This window comes from Hypanus sabinus, unplaced genomic scaffold (genome assembly GCF_030144855.1).
Source record: "Hypanus sabinus isolate sHypSab1 unplaced genomic scaffold, sHypSab1.hap1 scaffold_370, whole genome shotgun sequence".
NCBI lineage: Eukaryota > Metazoa > Chordata > Chondrichthyes > Myliobatiformes > Dasyatidae > Hypanus > Hypanus sabinus.
In genome coordinates this window covers 47,889-61,871 of record NW_026781265.1, presented here as the reverse complement: position 1 = coordinate 61,871, position 13,983 = coordinate 47,889, and the positions used below count along the sequence as shown (strand labels likewise).

Here is a 13,983-nt window from a genome sequence, read left to right as displayed (position 1 = left end):
ATATCCAAGGGAGTGAAGGCGATAGCACCAGATCAGATTGAGGCAATATCTAAGGCCCAAATACCCCAGACTGTAGGGCAGATGATGACGTTTTTGGGAAAGGCAAGTTACAGCTCAGATTGGATAGGAGAATATGCTGAGACTGTGGCACCTTTGGGAAAGATAATGAAAGAAGCAGGGCATACAAATTTGAAGAACGGCTTACAGTGGAATGGAGAGGTCTAGATAGTTTTCAATGCTATTAAGCAGGAATTGCAGTCAGCACCAGCATTAGCTTTGCCTGACTACGAGAAGGTTTTTCATTTGTATGTATCCAACCGACAGGAGGGTTATGTCACAGCGGTTCCAACACAGGAGAGACACACAGGAAAAGAAAAGCAGCCGATAGCATACTACAGTACGAGACTAGATGAGGTGGCTCAGGGGTATCCACCCTGTTATCAGGGATTGGCGGTGCTGTACTATGCATATGGAAAGGCATCATCTGTAACCCTGGGCGATCCTGTGACTCTGTACACACACCACAAAGCAGCAGAATTGCTGGAAAGAGGGAAATTTGTGCTGACGCCAGCCAGGATAACAGCGCCTCAGATGCTATTGACATTTCCAGACACAATTATACACAGATGTACTCCCAGTAATATAGCTGATTTTGTCCCTTTGGGCTATGAAGGAGAACCCCGCGATTGTGTAGGGAAGACGATGACATTTGCCAAATTGAAAGCAGATTTATGGCCAGAACCACTAGAGGATGCAAATAAAAAGGTTCTGTTCGCAGATGGCTCTTATTAAAGGGATTATGGTAGAAATCATGCAGGGTTCTCAGTAGTACAGCAGGATCAGTCGAGCTATAAGATTATTAGGATGGAGTCCTGTCCCCAACCGTGTTCCGCCCAACTAGCGAAAATCAAAGCCCTGACAGCTGCATGTGAAATGATGGAAGGTGAGAGAGTAGACATCTATACTGATTCGGCATATGCTCATGGAGTATGCCATTTGTTCGGGGCAGTGTGCAAGCAGAGAGGTTTTAAAAAAAAGTAATGGGGATCCCATACAACATCGTCAGCAAATTCTAGACTTAATAAAAACCATAATGAATCCTAAAGCATTGGCTAGAGTAAAATGCCAGGCACATAAAAAGGGAAATGATGTAATTACAAAGGGAAATCAAGCTGCGGACGAGGCAGCCAGAAAAGCGTCTGGGTGTACATCAGCTGTCATTGCCTCCCAGGTAAGCCTAACTCCAGAACCCGAGGTAGAGGACCTAATTGAAATACAAGGTAAGGCAACTTTGGCAGAACAGACAATGTGGAGAGGAAAGGGGGCCAAGCAGAACCCGGAAGGATTGTGGAGCATGGAAGACGTTTTGTTGGTAGCGCCCACCCCTCTACTGACGATTCTGATTTCAGAAGCGCATGGGATGGACTATTGTGCAAGGGGGGAAGTGATAAAGAAAAAAAAGGATAGTTTTTGGTCACCTTATTTACAGGCTTCAGCAGACTTTGTCTTGTCACAGTGCGAGGTATGCGCACAGGATAATGTTCGGAAGGGAATTACAACCCCAATAGGTCACATTCCTGTACCTGAAGGACCATTTAAACATCTAGTGATTGATTACGTAGATATGATAAAGAAAGTGAGAGGGAAAAGATACATGCTGGTAGTAATCGATCGATTTAGCAGATGGGTGGAGGCGGTACCGTCAAGAGATCAAGGGGCAAAGACAGTGATTACATTTCTGACAAATGAAGTGATCCCAAGGTTTGAAATACCTACAGAATTTAGCTTTGACAATGGTTCAGCTTTTATCCAGAAAGTGGTCAAATTGGTACTACAAGCGCTGAGGATAAAGCAAAGATTTGCATGTGTATACTACTCTCAGTCGCAGGGCATGATAGAGAGAATTAATGGAACCCTGAAAGCATTGGACTGGCTGTTGGCAGAAAAAGGAGGAATTTGTGTGATGTTTGGAGAGAAGTGCTGCACTTTTATACCAAACAACAGTAGTCCAGAAGGATCGTTTACTAAGGCAATGTATAAGTTGAAAATTCCAAGATAGGAAGTTAAACAGAATGCAGGGTCCGGACATCAGTTTTTGACTGGTTAGAAAGTAGACTCGGAGGATGGGGAGCACGGCTGACTAAAATGGCAATAACTGTCAGTATTGTATTGTTGAGCTGTGTGCTTGTGCTGTGCTGTTTTCTTCCTTGTCTCAGATCTCTTGTCGTGCGTGCTGCAACCAAACAATTTCCGATGCTCGTGGCAATTACTGAAGCAAGCTTAGTGGGGAAAGAAACACCGAAAATGTATCGTTACAGCCTGCAACACCTGCGGGATGAACAAGAGCAAAACGACAGTGTGGTAGTAGATTGCAAGGGCTTCTGAGTCTTTTCCCCTGTTTCAGGTACAAAGGGAACAGAGTTTTGGCTCTGCGGCCCAGGGTAACAGGGAACAAATATTGTGAGGTCTTGGCGGAGAAAATTATACTTTAACCCGAGATTTGGGAATAAGTGCTTGAGTTTATTGGGGCTTTTGTGTGCGGACTCTTAGTCTTCTTTCTCTGTGTAAGACCCTATGTAGAGATGTAGATTATGTAGTCTGAGTTTGCTATTTACTATGCATGTACCCAATTTAGTAGGAGAATGAAATCTTAAGAATGTAGAAGACAATGGTGTGTTAATGAGAGGTAGCTAAGAGATGTAGAAACAATAGTGGCGGATGTACATGTGATACGCAACTATAGACTGATTGGATATGCTAATGCAATTAAACCAGGAGATTGCTATAAAAATGCTATGTACAAGGATGGGTGGGCAATCAGCGACAAGCTCAATGACTGTATCAGCTTTGATTTGAAATTAAAGTTTATCCCTTCTTGAAGAATATTCTGCGTCTCCTGGTCGTTTGTGGGGCACCGCTGACATATCCCTCTCATCCGTGGACTTCTCCAATAATCTCTTAAAGGTTTCCATCTTCTCATGCAATACCCATCCATAAGAGTTCCGGAATCTTATATTGTTCCTCATCAATTGAACCACTGGATCTCCAAATCATTGGCTCAAGGTCACCTGACCTACCTGGGTCACCTGGTTACTGGTCATTGTATAGAGCTACAACCAACATATGGTACCTGGCTCTGCACAGCCCAGCCTTATGTAATCGTATCTTTACACCCTGACCGGTCCGAACCAGTTAAATGAGGCAACCCAGACAGAGTCTAACGAGACTACAGATAGCCTGTTTGATATGTCTGGCATTTTACATAACAAGTAGCTGCTCCTCTGAGCATGGTCTCAGGTTTACTGCTCTGATTAGATTGTCCCTGGGTCAGGAATCAGTTCAGAGTCCACGCCCTTCACATAACAAATGGCGACTTGTTTGAGAATGGTCTCAGGTTTAGCAGATCATTACCTGAAGCTCCCTGTGTCCACATTCTGTTCCTCTGATTAAATTATTCCAGTTCAAGAATCAGTTCATAGCCCACAAAATAGGAGAAAACAGAGAGAACTGGTTTGTCTGCATCCCCGCCCTTGATCAGACTGTAGTTTCTTCTGGCCAACAGTGAGCCATTCAATCTGACACGACAATATCTTTCTCGGATGTGCTGCCGTCTGTCTGCACCGGGGTGGATGATGGAGGTTTTGCAGAGGTGCCGAGTGCTGTAGGAGTCGAAGGGGTTTACAGAAATGCGGTGTGATGTAGGGGTTGGAACGGGTTTGTTACGGGTTTGTAACGGGTTAAAATAACCAGCAGAATTGGAACACACCTGGAGTCTGGTATTGTTACAAACAAAACACTACTTATCAGTATCTACGTAATCTCGTAATATAAAAACAGACAAATCAAACAAGTTACCAGAATTTATGCAAATCTAAGTGTGTAAATATAAAACCCCAAAATTCTTCAGCTTAGGTAGTAAATGATAGTCTTCCAATGGTATAAGAATGACGTCTGTTCAGTTTGTGATATTTTGAGGAGAGAGAGAGAGAGAGAGAGAGAGAGAGAGAGAGAGAGAGAGAGAGAGAGAGAGAGAGAGAGAGAGAGAGAGAGAGAGAGAGAGAGAGAGAGAGAGAGAGAGAGAGAGAGAGAGAGAGAGAGGCAGAGAGAGAGAGAGAGAGAGAGAGACAGAGAGATGATTTGTTTTCCAAGTAAGCTGATGTCGTCGATCTTTCCGTTGCCTTCCGAAGTCCTGGTAAAGTTTTGTGATCACACAAAAGAGTACCGACTTCATGCAGTAAAGCTGTCAAAGGTTAAACACACCGATAACAATCCACCAGTCACCCCTTTCCCACACTGCAATCAAAATCCAGCCTTTCGTGGTCACTGAAAGTTTATCCAGTGTCTATTCTTTCTGCATTACCCTCCGTGTCTTCCGTGTGTCAGTGTGTCTGTCTGAAAAGCCAGCTGACCCTGTCTATATCCCAAACATGCTGAACATCAGCTGTCCATTACATAGCTCCGCCCTTCCGTAACCATGGCAACTCAAGAGCTCGGTGGTGTCTCTCGCTCTCTCTGAATCGTTGTACACCAACTCTCTCTCTCTTTATAAAGGCACAGTCCATATATAATACACCTCAGCATCTCGTCACAGTTTTACAGATAGCGAGGGATGTCAGCACACTTCTCCACCAATTTGGAAATGCAATTTACTTGTAGTACCAAACTGGCATTTCTGTCTGTAACAAAATGAAACCCGTCTTGTGTCGGAGTGTTTTGCTAATAATGTTCGTGCAACATTATGCTGAGTGATCCTGAGTACCTGACTGCAGACCGCAGTCCCTACACTATAATGGCAGAATATGGCATTAAAGTCAAAACTTCTGACAGTGCGGCGGATCAGATGGATCTTGGGGTCTGAGCCCACAGAACACACAAAGCTGCTACACAGGTTGATTCTGTGGTTAAGATGGCATATAGAGCATTGGCTTTCATCAAATGTGGGATTGAGTTTCAGAGCTAAGAGGTAACGTTGCAGCAATATAGGACCCTGTTCGGATCCCACTTGGAGTACTGTGCTCAGTTATATTTGCCTCACTGCAGGAAGCCTCACTACATGGAAACCATAGAAAGGGTGCAGAGGAGATTTACAAGGATGTTGTCTGAATTGGGGAGCATGCCTTATGAGAACAGGTTGAGTGAACTCGGCCTTTTCTCGGAGCGATGGAGGATGAGAGGTGACCTGATAGAGGTGTACAAGATGATGAGAGGCATTGATCGTGTGGACAGTCAGAGGCTTTCCCCAGGGCTGAAATGGCGAGCTTGAGAGGAAATAATTTAAGGTGCTTTAAAGTAAGTACAGAGGAGATGTCAGGGGTAAGTTTTTTTTTACACAGAGGGAGGTGAGTGCGGGCAATGGGCTGCCGGCGGCGGTGGTGGAGGCGGAAACGATAGAGGCTTTTAAGAGACTCCTGTATGATTACATGGAGCTTAGAAAAAGAGGGCTATGGGTAAAGCCTAGGTAGGTCTAAGGTAGGGACATGTTCGGCACAGCTCTGAGGGCCGAGGGCCCATATTGTTCTGTAGGTTTTCTATATTTCTATTCAGACGACGGTCACTGGGTTTGCCCCACCTTCCTTTAATTTGCTGTTACTAATCAAACCCAAATGCCGATTGGCCACTAGTTGATTGCTCACCGATTGCTCTATTGCACTGCCGTGAGCTGCCCCTCGGACAATGAGCCTTATCGAAGTCCCTTCCTCTCCAGATTTCCGATGTCCAGGTTGCCACTAGTCAAAGCTACCGGACTTAACTCTCAGTGATGACCGTGTCAATACCAGCAACATGACACTGGCAACCGAGTACATTGTCTTAGACATGACACCTGCCAAAATCTAATGCCACTCCCCTTCGCACTATATATAGACTGCCGTCTATGTATGCATATTGATCTGTTGTCCCCACATGTTTCATTGATCCCTTTCCCTCTCTGCAATGTAAATACACAGTTAAAGCCATCTCCTGCGTGTGTGCTTTTATTTGATATGTAGTTTACACAGACACAATGCAGGCTGACATTTGAGTACAGAAGTGATGACCTTAAGTTTCTCTATTCCTCCAACCATGAGACAATTTTAGATCTAGATTCTTTGTTGTTCTCACAGTTCCAGTCCAAGAAATTCATTTGTCCTCTTTCACATTTTGCAAGGGTCATGTAAGAAACGGCAAGAAAAAAAACACAGATATAACTGTTGCTAAAATTTTATTGGAGTGTTATTATACAAATGCACCAAGTTAACATGCTGTACCTATCTGCACGCAATGCAACAAGGACTGTTCACTTGGAATAACTTTACAATTGACTTAAATTGTGATGCTCCTGTCTATATTGTAATGTCATTATGGGTGCAGTCAGAATTAGGCTGAGTGATGACACCTAATATCTTTACAAACATTTGTAGAATGTAGAAAGGCGCAACCTTATGAATTAATGAATCCTCCAATATAATTTAGGAATTAACCTTCTTACATTGCATAAACAACTGATTAACAAACACATGTTACAAACTGCATTCGATTCCAACAGTTGCTACATTCTCCCATGACTCATGTGGTCCTTTCCGTGGATGCAGACGTCTGGGGAGCATGAACACACTTCAGATTAGCATCATGCACTGCATCCCACAACAATAGCATTTCAAAAGTCCGGATACGGTGCACTAGCAGCAACTCACGGTAATAGCAAGGATTGAAAGATTCATCTTGGGTAGAAGGAACACTAAATCCAGCTGTCCTAAATCCGCTATGGTGATGTGGGGCTAGTCCAGCCTTGGCCAGACACATCCCAAAAAATACATCATCAATGGGGTACAGTTCAAGGTCTTGGGCTATGTGGAAAATGATGTGAGCTGTATACACAGACATGAGTATGCCCGCTCCACTAATGTATGGTGGGTAAAACTTGATGGTGGTCAATATTTCTGGTATATAATACTTACTCGACTTCTGGCGTTTGGGCCCAAACCCATAAATGAGTCGGCCCATAAACAGGTGTTCCTGAACCTTCATGCCTAGCAAATAGTCAACCATGTTATCGGTGTTGACAAAGGCATCATCATCTGCACTAAAGATGAATTTAGCACTAGGGCAAAATTCAACTGACCCACTGCAGCAACTTGTATTGTTTGAGGGTGAGGTTGTAAAAGGTATCCAAGAAATCCCATTGTAGTATATCTCTGTGTTCTCTGTTTTCCATGGCTAACAGCTGATTCAATTTCCTATTTTTATTTTGGTCAGAAGAGACACCAGAAATAAAGACTCTCTTAATTAGGACCCCATTGAATTCGCGTTCTTTGCCCCAAGTCTTCCTTATCATTTCCCACCGATCCTGATTGAAAGGGTGAGATTTGATCACCAGCAGCAGGAAGACATTCTGAGATCCTTCTCGACCACCACATTTGTCTGGAACATTTTGAATCATGTCAAATTCTCGACAGTGTTTGTACATCAAGTAGTTTTTTATGTGCTCTTTCTCTTGATGAAATGAGGACAGGTGCACCAATGTCGTGTTCGCGTGGCACTTTGGCTTGAGCACTGATTCAGTTGCATCACCAGTAACAACCTTGGGGCAGGTCATTGCGATGAACAGTTTCTGCAACAACATCAGTCTCTCGACATTGGTCATTATCCCAGAACATGAAGAACAATCCCAGAGTAATCAGAACACCCAGCACTACTTTCTCATGGAATCGCCGATGTCTTCTCATCTTTCACCTGAAGTACAGAAAAAAAATTGATTAATTCAAAGAAAACTTTACATTTCCATGATGCTTGAGAAGAATGGGAAGTTTAAGCTGTAATGAAGATCACTAATGCCTTTGTAATATTGACCCCAAAATGTTGGTGAGGTAAGGAATAGGCAGAGCCCTACACGCTGCTGAAAGTTTAATTAACCTGAAGCATTCCATCCCAGCAGAAAAACAAATCTACCTATAGGATATCATCTCTGTCATTAAACTGAAAGTCGCATAGTTTATTTCTGGGCCTTAAAGGTATATGATTCCAAAGGCTTTATTCCACCTCGCTTCACAGCTCTCATCACTCCTCTCGGGGCTTAAACTGAGCTGGGCCAGACATAGAGCAATATAGCACAATGCAGGGATTTTTGCCCATGATGTTGCACCGACCTTTTAATCTGCTCCAAGATCAATTGATCCCTACTCTCTCAAATAGATGTCCATTATTCCTTCATCCATGTGTCTATCTAAAAGCTTCTTAAAATCTCACTGATACATCTACCCTTATCACTTCCCAGGCTTGCATTCCATACAGCCACCATTTACTTTTTGTTAAAAAAATACTACTTCTGACAAACCCCTATACTTTTCTCTAATCACCTTAACATCATGCCCCCTGATATTAGTCATTTCTGCCCTGGGGAAATGTTGTTGGCTCTCCATTCTATCTATGCCTCTTATCAGCGTTTTCACTTCTATCAAATCAACAGTCCCCAAACACCCCCCCCCCCCCCCATCTTTGCTCTAAGAGGAAGGTCCCAGCTCGGTCACCATTCAGGTTGAGTTCACAGGTTACTGATACTATAGAAGATGATGTATTATTGACCATTGATTAGTAACTGAATATATGGCAGTGCAGGGAAGGTAACGTGTTAGTACAGCTACTGAAAACATCTGATTTTCTTGGTATTTCAACCTGGTTTATGTATACCTACAATAGGAGAAACAAAGAGAAGTATACTCAAGGAACTTGGCTTTTTTGCTTCGATCTTAACCAGAGAATTGTATTCTGTTACGCATCCCGTAACTGGATCACTTACCAGCAAAGATAGAGAGGTCCGTTGAAGTCTGATGGCATTACTTTAAAAAGTTTTTTATTGATAAAGGGGCACAAAAATAAGGTTAATACAAACATTCAGGTAATATCCGTCATCAATACTAAATCTAAAAGCGCGGGTATAATAATAATCAGTAAGCTCTATCGTTGTCTCGGGGATAACGAATTGTCCAATGGAAATATACAGTTCACTGCATTTCGACAAGCTGCTGTCTTTTGGTTGTCGCTGTGGTGCACTTTGTTGGAGAGAGAGAGAAATAGGAATAGAATGGAACAGTTACCCTGCGGGTTTTCCAACCTTTATGATTTTGATCCGTCGGATTCTCGTTGGTGTGGCCGTTCACTTGTGGCCTCTCCTTTAGCTAAAGCCGTTCTTCCGTGGTAAGGCCGCCAATCCCAGGCAAGGGAAGGACACACACGAACCCCCCACCGGCTGTCGCTATTAAACGCTGTCACAGGATTTCTAGCGTGTCTTCTGATGCGTCTGATGAGCCGTCTTTACAGCCCCTCTTTTATCTGGACTCACGGGGTCTCAATCAGGTTGGGATGATGCAATCTCTCCCCGTCACCCAGACCACGTTGCCCTGAGGGTTTGCACGTAACCCAGTCCCCATTCCACAAAGGTGTCTTCAAGAGACAACGGCCGTTTCCGTGGTTTTGTCTTGCTGAGGGGCCAGGCCACATTCCAAAAACCTTGAGGCTCCTCTCTCATTTCCTGAGTCCAAGACCCGAGTTGTTGCTGTTGAACCCACTTCCACCACTTGTTCTGGTTGCTACTTCCGGGTACTCACTGTCCTCTGTGTACAGAAGTTATCACCAAGGTCTCTTTTCAATTTTCCTCCTCTTCTCTTCTATCTGTGATCTCTCATGTTGGACTCTCCAACTTTCCAATAATGACAATCCACCTTATCAATACCCCTTATGATTTTAAACTTCTGAGGTCACCTCCCATACTCCAAGGTATAAAGGTACAGCATGGGCAACCTCTCTGTAACTCGCGCCCTCTAGACCAAAAATACATCCTCCTAAATCTCTTCTGCACCCTCTCCAACTTGGTAGCGTCTTTCCTATAACAGGGTAACCAAAATTGAAGAGAATATTCCAAAACAACAACAACAACTTATGTAACTGCAAATAATGCCCCGCCCCTAAACTCTACACCATAACTGATGAAGGCTAGCATGCTAAACGCTTTTTTCACCATCTTGCTTTTTAGTGAGCTATGTATTTGTCAATGCCTTGCCTTTCATTGTATCAGCCCTACTCCATTTGAATGTCTATTGTTACGTATTCAGGCAACAATAAATATATGAGTTCGGCAAGGGTTTAAATAACAAATAACACTTTTATTAAACACTGAAAACAAACCCCCCAAAAGTAAACAGACACTAACGTAACCGGAAACACCTGCTGTGCGGCAGCTCAAACTGTTCTCAAAACAATGCAGTTCAAACAGTTCTTAAAGCGATGTTGCAAAAACAGTTCTTTTAAAGTAGTATTGCCAAAAGTTCGAAATGAACACATTTCATTTAAAAGGAGAGACTGTATAAGACGATTTAAATACTCTTTCACGTCGTTTTGCTTCGATCCCCGACGTCGAACTTTTCCCACGAAATATTTACGAAACGAAACGGCTTAAAGGCACTGACCTTTCCTTTATCACACTGTCCTCAATCTTCTGCCATCCCGCAGAGATTAACACGGGAACAGTCAACGAATTCCTCTTAGATAAGGTCGAACCCGTTTCACCGTCGTACATCGATTCTCCTCGATATTTAACTCCCGAACTCCGAACTTCACACTCCACTGATTCTCAAACTAACAGTATTGTAAAGAAACTGCTGGCAATGAGCTTTTAAACTTTAGGCATTAGATAAAACTTCATCTTTCAACTAAACTGCGTCATCACATTAAATCACGCAGTGGCATGAAGTCAACTTCGCAAGTCCAGCCACGAACTGCCCCTCCTCACAGGGTGGGGTCTTCCTTTTATAACCTGTAAAAAAAAACTGTCACGTGATCTCTACTGGCGGGAAAATGACGTCACTCCACCAGCACGAGACCATTACCTCAAGTCCAGTATAACTTCAACCCCAGTCACGTGACAAGGGTACCACTGTCATATGTCACGAGTACGTAACACCTCCCTCCCAAAAAAAAAATATTTTTGTTCTGACAAGAACAAAAATTTTGAACAATTGCTTACAAGAAAACAATTGCATAAATGTTATAACATATATAATATAAAATACCATCATATAACAGCGTATAACTCACAATACAGTAGGAGTGTTACAATTGAAAAAAAAAACACTCCATAAATAAAATTGCATTGTACATTCAACATCGAGATAGACAATCAGGAACCACATTATCTTTACCTTTAATATGAGTTATCACAATATTGTACTATTGTAACATCAAACTCAAATTTAATAATCTTCTGTTTTTGTTCTTCATATTACTCAGAAAAACTAATAGGTTATGATCAGTGTTTACAATAAGTGGTTATTGAGTTATACCAACATATACCTGAAAATATTCCAAAGCTAAATCAAGAGATAACAATTCTTTCTCTATTGCCGAATAGTTTCTTTGATGCTTATTAAATTTCTTAGAAAAATAAGCTACTGGATGATCAACCTCATCACCCTCATTCCTTTTGCAATAATACTGCTCCTGCAGCCTCATCACTAGCATCCGCAGCCAATGAAAACGATTTTTCAAAGTCAGGTGACTTAAGCACAGGTTGTTGACATATCATTATTTTTAATTATTCAAATGCTTCTTGACAAGGCACTGTCCAAACAAACTTCACATTCTTCTGCAGAATGTTAGGTAATGGAAGGGCAACATTAGCAAAATTCTTACAAAATTTTCCATAATATCCTACCATTCCCAAGAATCTTCTGAGAGTTTTTTTTTTCCATGTTGGAGTGGGAATCTCTAAAATTGCCTGAATTTTTGCCTGAACAGTAGCTACCTTACGTTGACCCACAACATAACCAAGGTAAGTCACAGTGGCATGTCCAAATTCACTCTTAGCTAAATTAATAGTTAAGTTAGCTTTTGAAAGCCTTTCAAACAATTTCTCCACCGCAATAATGTGTGTTTCTCAGTTATCATTTCCTGTCACTAAATCATCAATATAAGCATCAGTATCTTTCAATCCCTGTATCACAGAGTTAATCATGGGGCATTCTTCATCCCAAATGGAAGAACATTATACTCATATAATCCAGATGCATTTACAAATGCAGGTATCTCTCTACCTCTGTCTGTTAATGGAACACGCCAATACCCTTTCAGTAAATCAATCTGTGTAAGGAACTTTGCTTTTCCAACTTTATCAACACAATCATCTACTCTAGGAATTGGATATGCATCTGTTTTCGTTACAGCATTCACCTTCCTACAGTCCGTACAAAACCTAATACCACCATCTGGTTTTGGCACCATAACACCTGGCGAACTCCAGTTCGAGTTAGAATGTCTAATGATGTTATTCTCTAACATATATTCAATTTCTTTCTCAGCAAGGTCACATTTTTCTATGTTCATCCTATATGGGTGTTGTTTAATAGGTTTGGCATCTCCACCATCTACATCATGTGAAGCTATAGTAGTCCTTCTCGGAACATCTGGAAACAACTCCTTATATTTAAAAATTAACTCCTTCATCTGTTGTTTCTGCTGTAGCTGTAAATGTGCTAATTTCTCAACAATATTTTCCAGAATGGTTGAATATGGTAACCTAACAGAAACAATCTTGGATTTAGAATGAAAGTCAGATGAATCATCTATCATGTTCCTAGTTAAACCAAACTCATTCTCACTAACCACAACAGTCGCAGTAGCAGATTGTTTCTCAGAATATGGTTTTATCATATTTATATGGCAAAGCTGTGTTGACCTTCTACGATCTGGAGTTTTTATCAAGTAATCCACATAATTGATTTTAGACACAATTTCATAAGGACCATGAAATCTAGCTTGTAAAGGATTTGTCTGCACTGGGAGAAGAGCCAACACCTTATGTCTAGGTTTAAACATCCTCATCCTAGCTTCCTTATCATACCAAGTCTTCATTTTCTCCTGAGCCAACTTTAAATTTTCCTTGGCTAAGCTACAAGCTTTATGTAACCTGTCCTTAAATTTCAACACATAGTCCAACAAATTAGTGTGTACTTCCTTACTAATCCACTGTTCTTTCAATTAAGCTAAAGGTCCTCTAAATCTGTCTCCAAACACAAGTTCAAATGGACTAAAACCTAAAGATTCCTGAACCGATTCCCTTACTGCAAATAAAAGTAAGTTTATACACTCATTCCAGTCACTTTCATTTTCAACACAATATGCCCTAATCATATTCCTGAGGGTAGAATGAAACCTCTCCAAGGCACCTTGCGACTCTGGATCGTATGCAGACGAAGTAATTTGCTTAGCTCCCAATTTATAAACTATCTGTTGAAACAATCCAGACATAAAATTACTGCCTTGATCAGTTAGTATCTCCTTAGGTAATCCAAAATAAGTAAAGAATTTTATCAGAGCCTTTGTCACAGTTTTAGCTGTTATATTCCTAAGTGGTACTGCCTCTGGAAACCTAGATGAAGTACACATGATAGTCAACAAATACTGATAACCAGTTTTTGTCTTTGGTAATGGACCATCACCATCTACAATAACTTTAGAAAACGGTTCACCAAATGCTGGAATAGGTTGTCATGGAGCTACTGGTGTAACCTGATTTGGTTTACCCACAATTTGACAAGTATGGCACGTTTTACAAAATCTCGCCATATCTTTTCTTAGACCAGGCCAGTAAAAATGTTTTAAAATCTTGTCCACAGTTTTCCTTACCCCTTGATGTCCACCTAAAGGCACACTATGAGCTAACGTCAGAATCTCATTTCGATAAACTTTCGGGACAACTACTTGGTAAACAACATTCCAATCCTCACTTGCAGGAATTGTAGGCGATCTCCACTTCCTCATCAACACTCCTTTTTCCAAGTAATATCCTACTGGCACTTTCTCAATTTCACTACCTAGTAAAGGTTGTTCTCTTTATTTCATAATCTCAGTCTCTGTTCTGCTCTGCTATCATCTCCTTCCGGGACAGAGATAAATCTTCATAGTCAGACTTCCTCCAAGAATCTTGTACAAACAACGAAGATAAGAAAGTCTCTG

General features: G+C 41.7%; 1 pseudogene; it reads right to left on the bottom strand.

Moving 5' to 3' along the window:
- Nucleotides 1-6,543: 6,543 nt before the first annotated feature.
- LOC132388641 (N-acetyllactosaminide beta-1,3-N-acetylglucosaminyltransferase 3-like) lies at nt 6,544-7,621 on the bottom strand (annotated as a pseudogene).
- Between the last annotated feature and the right edge of the window lie 6,362 nt (nt 7,622-13,983).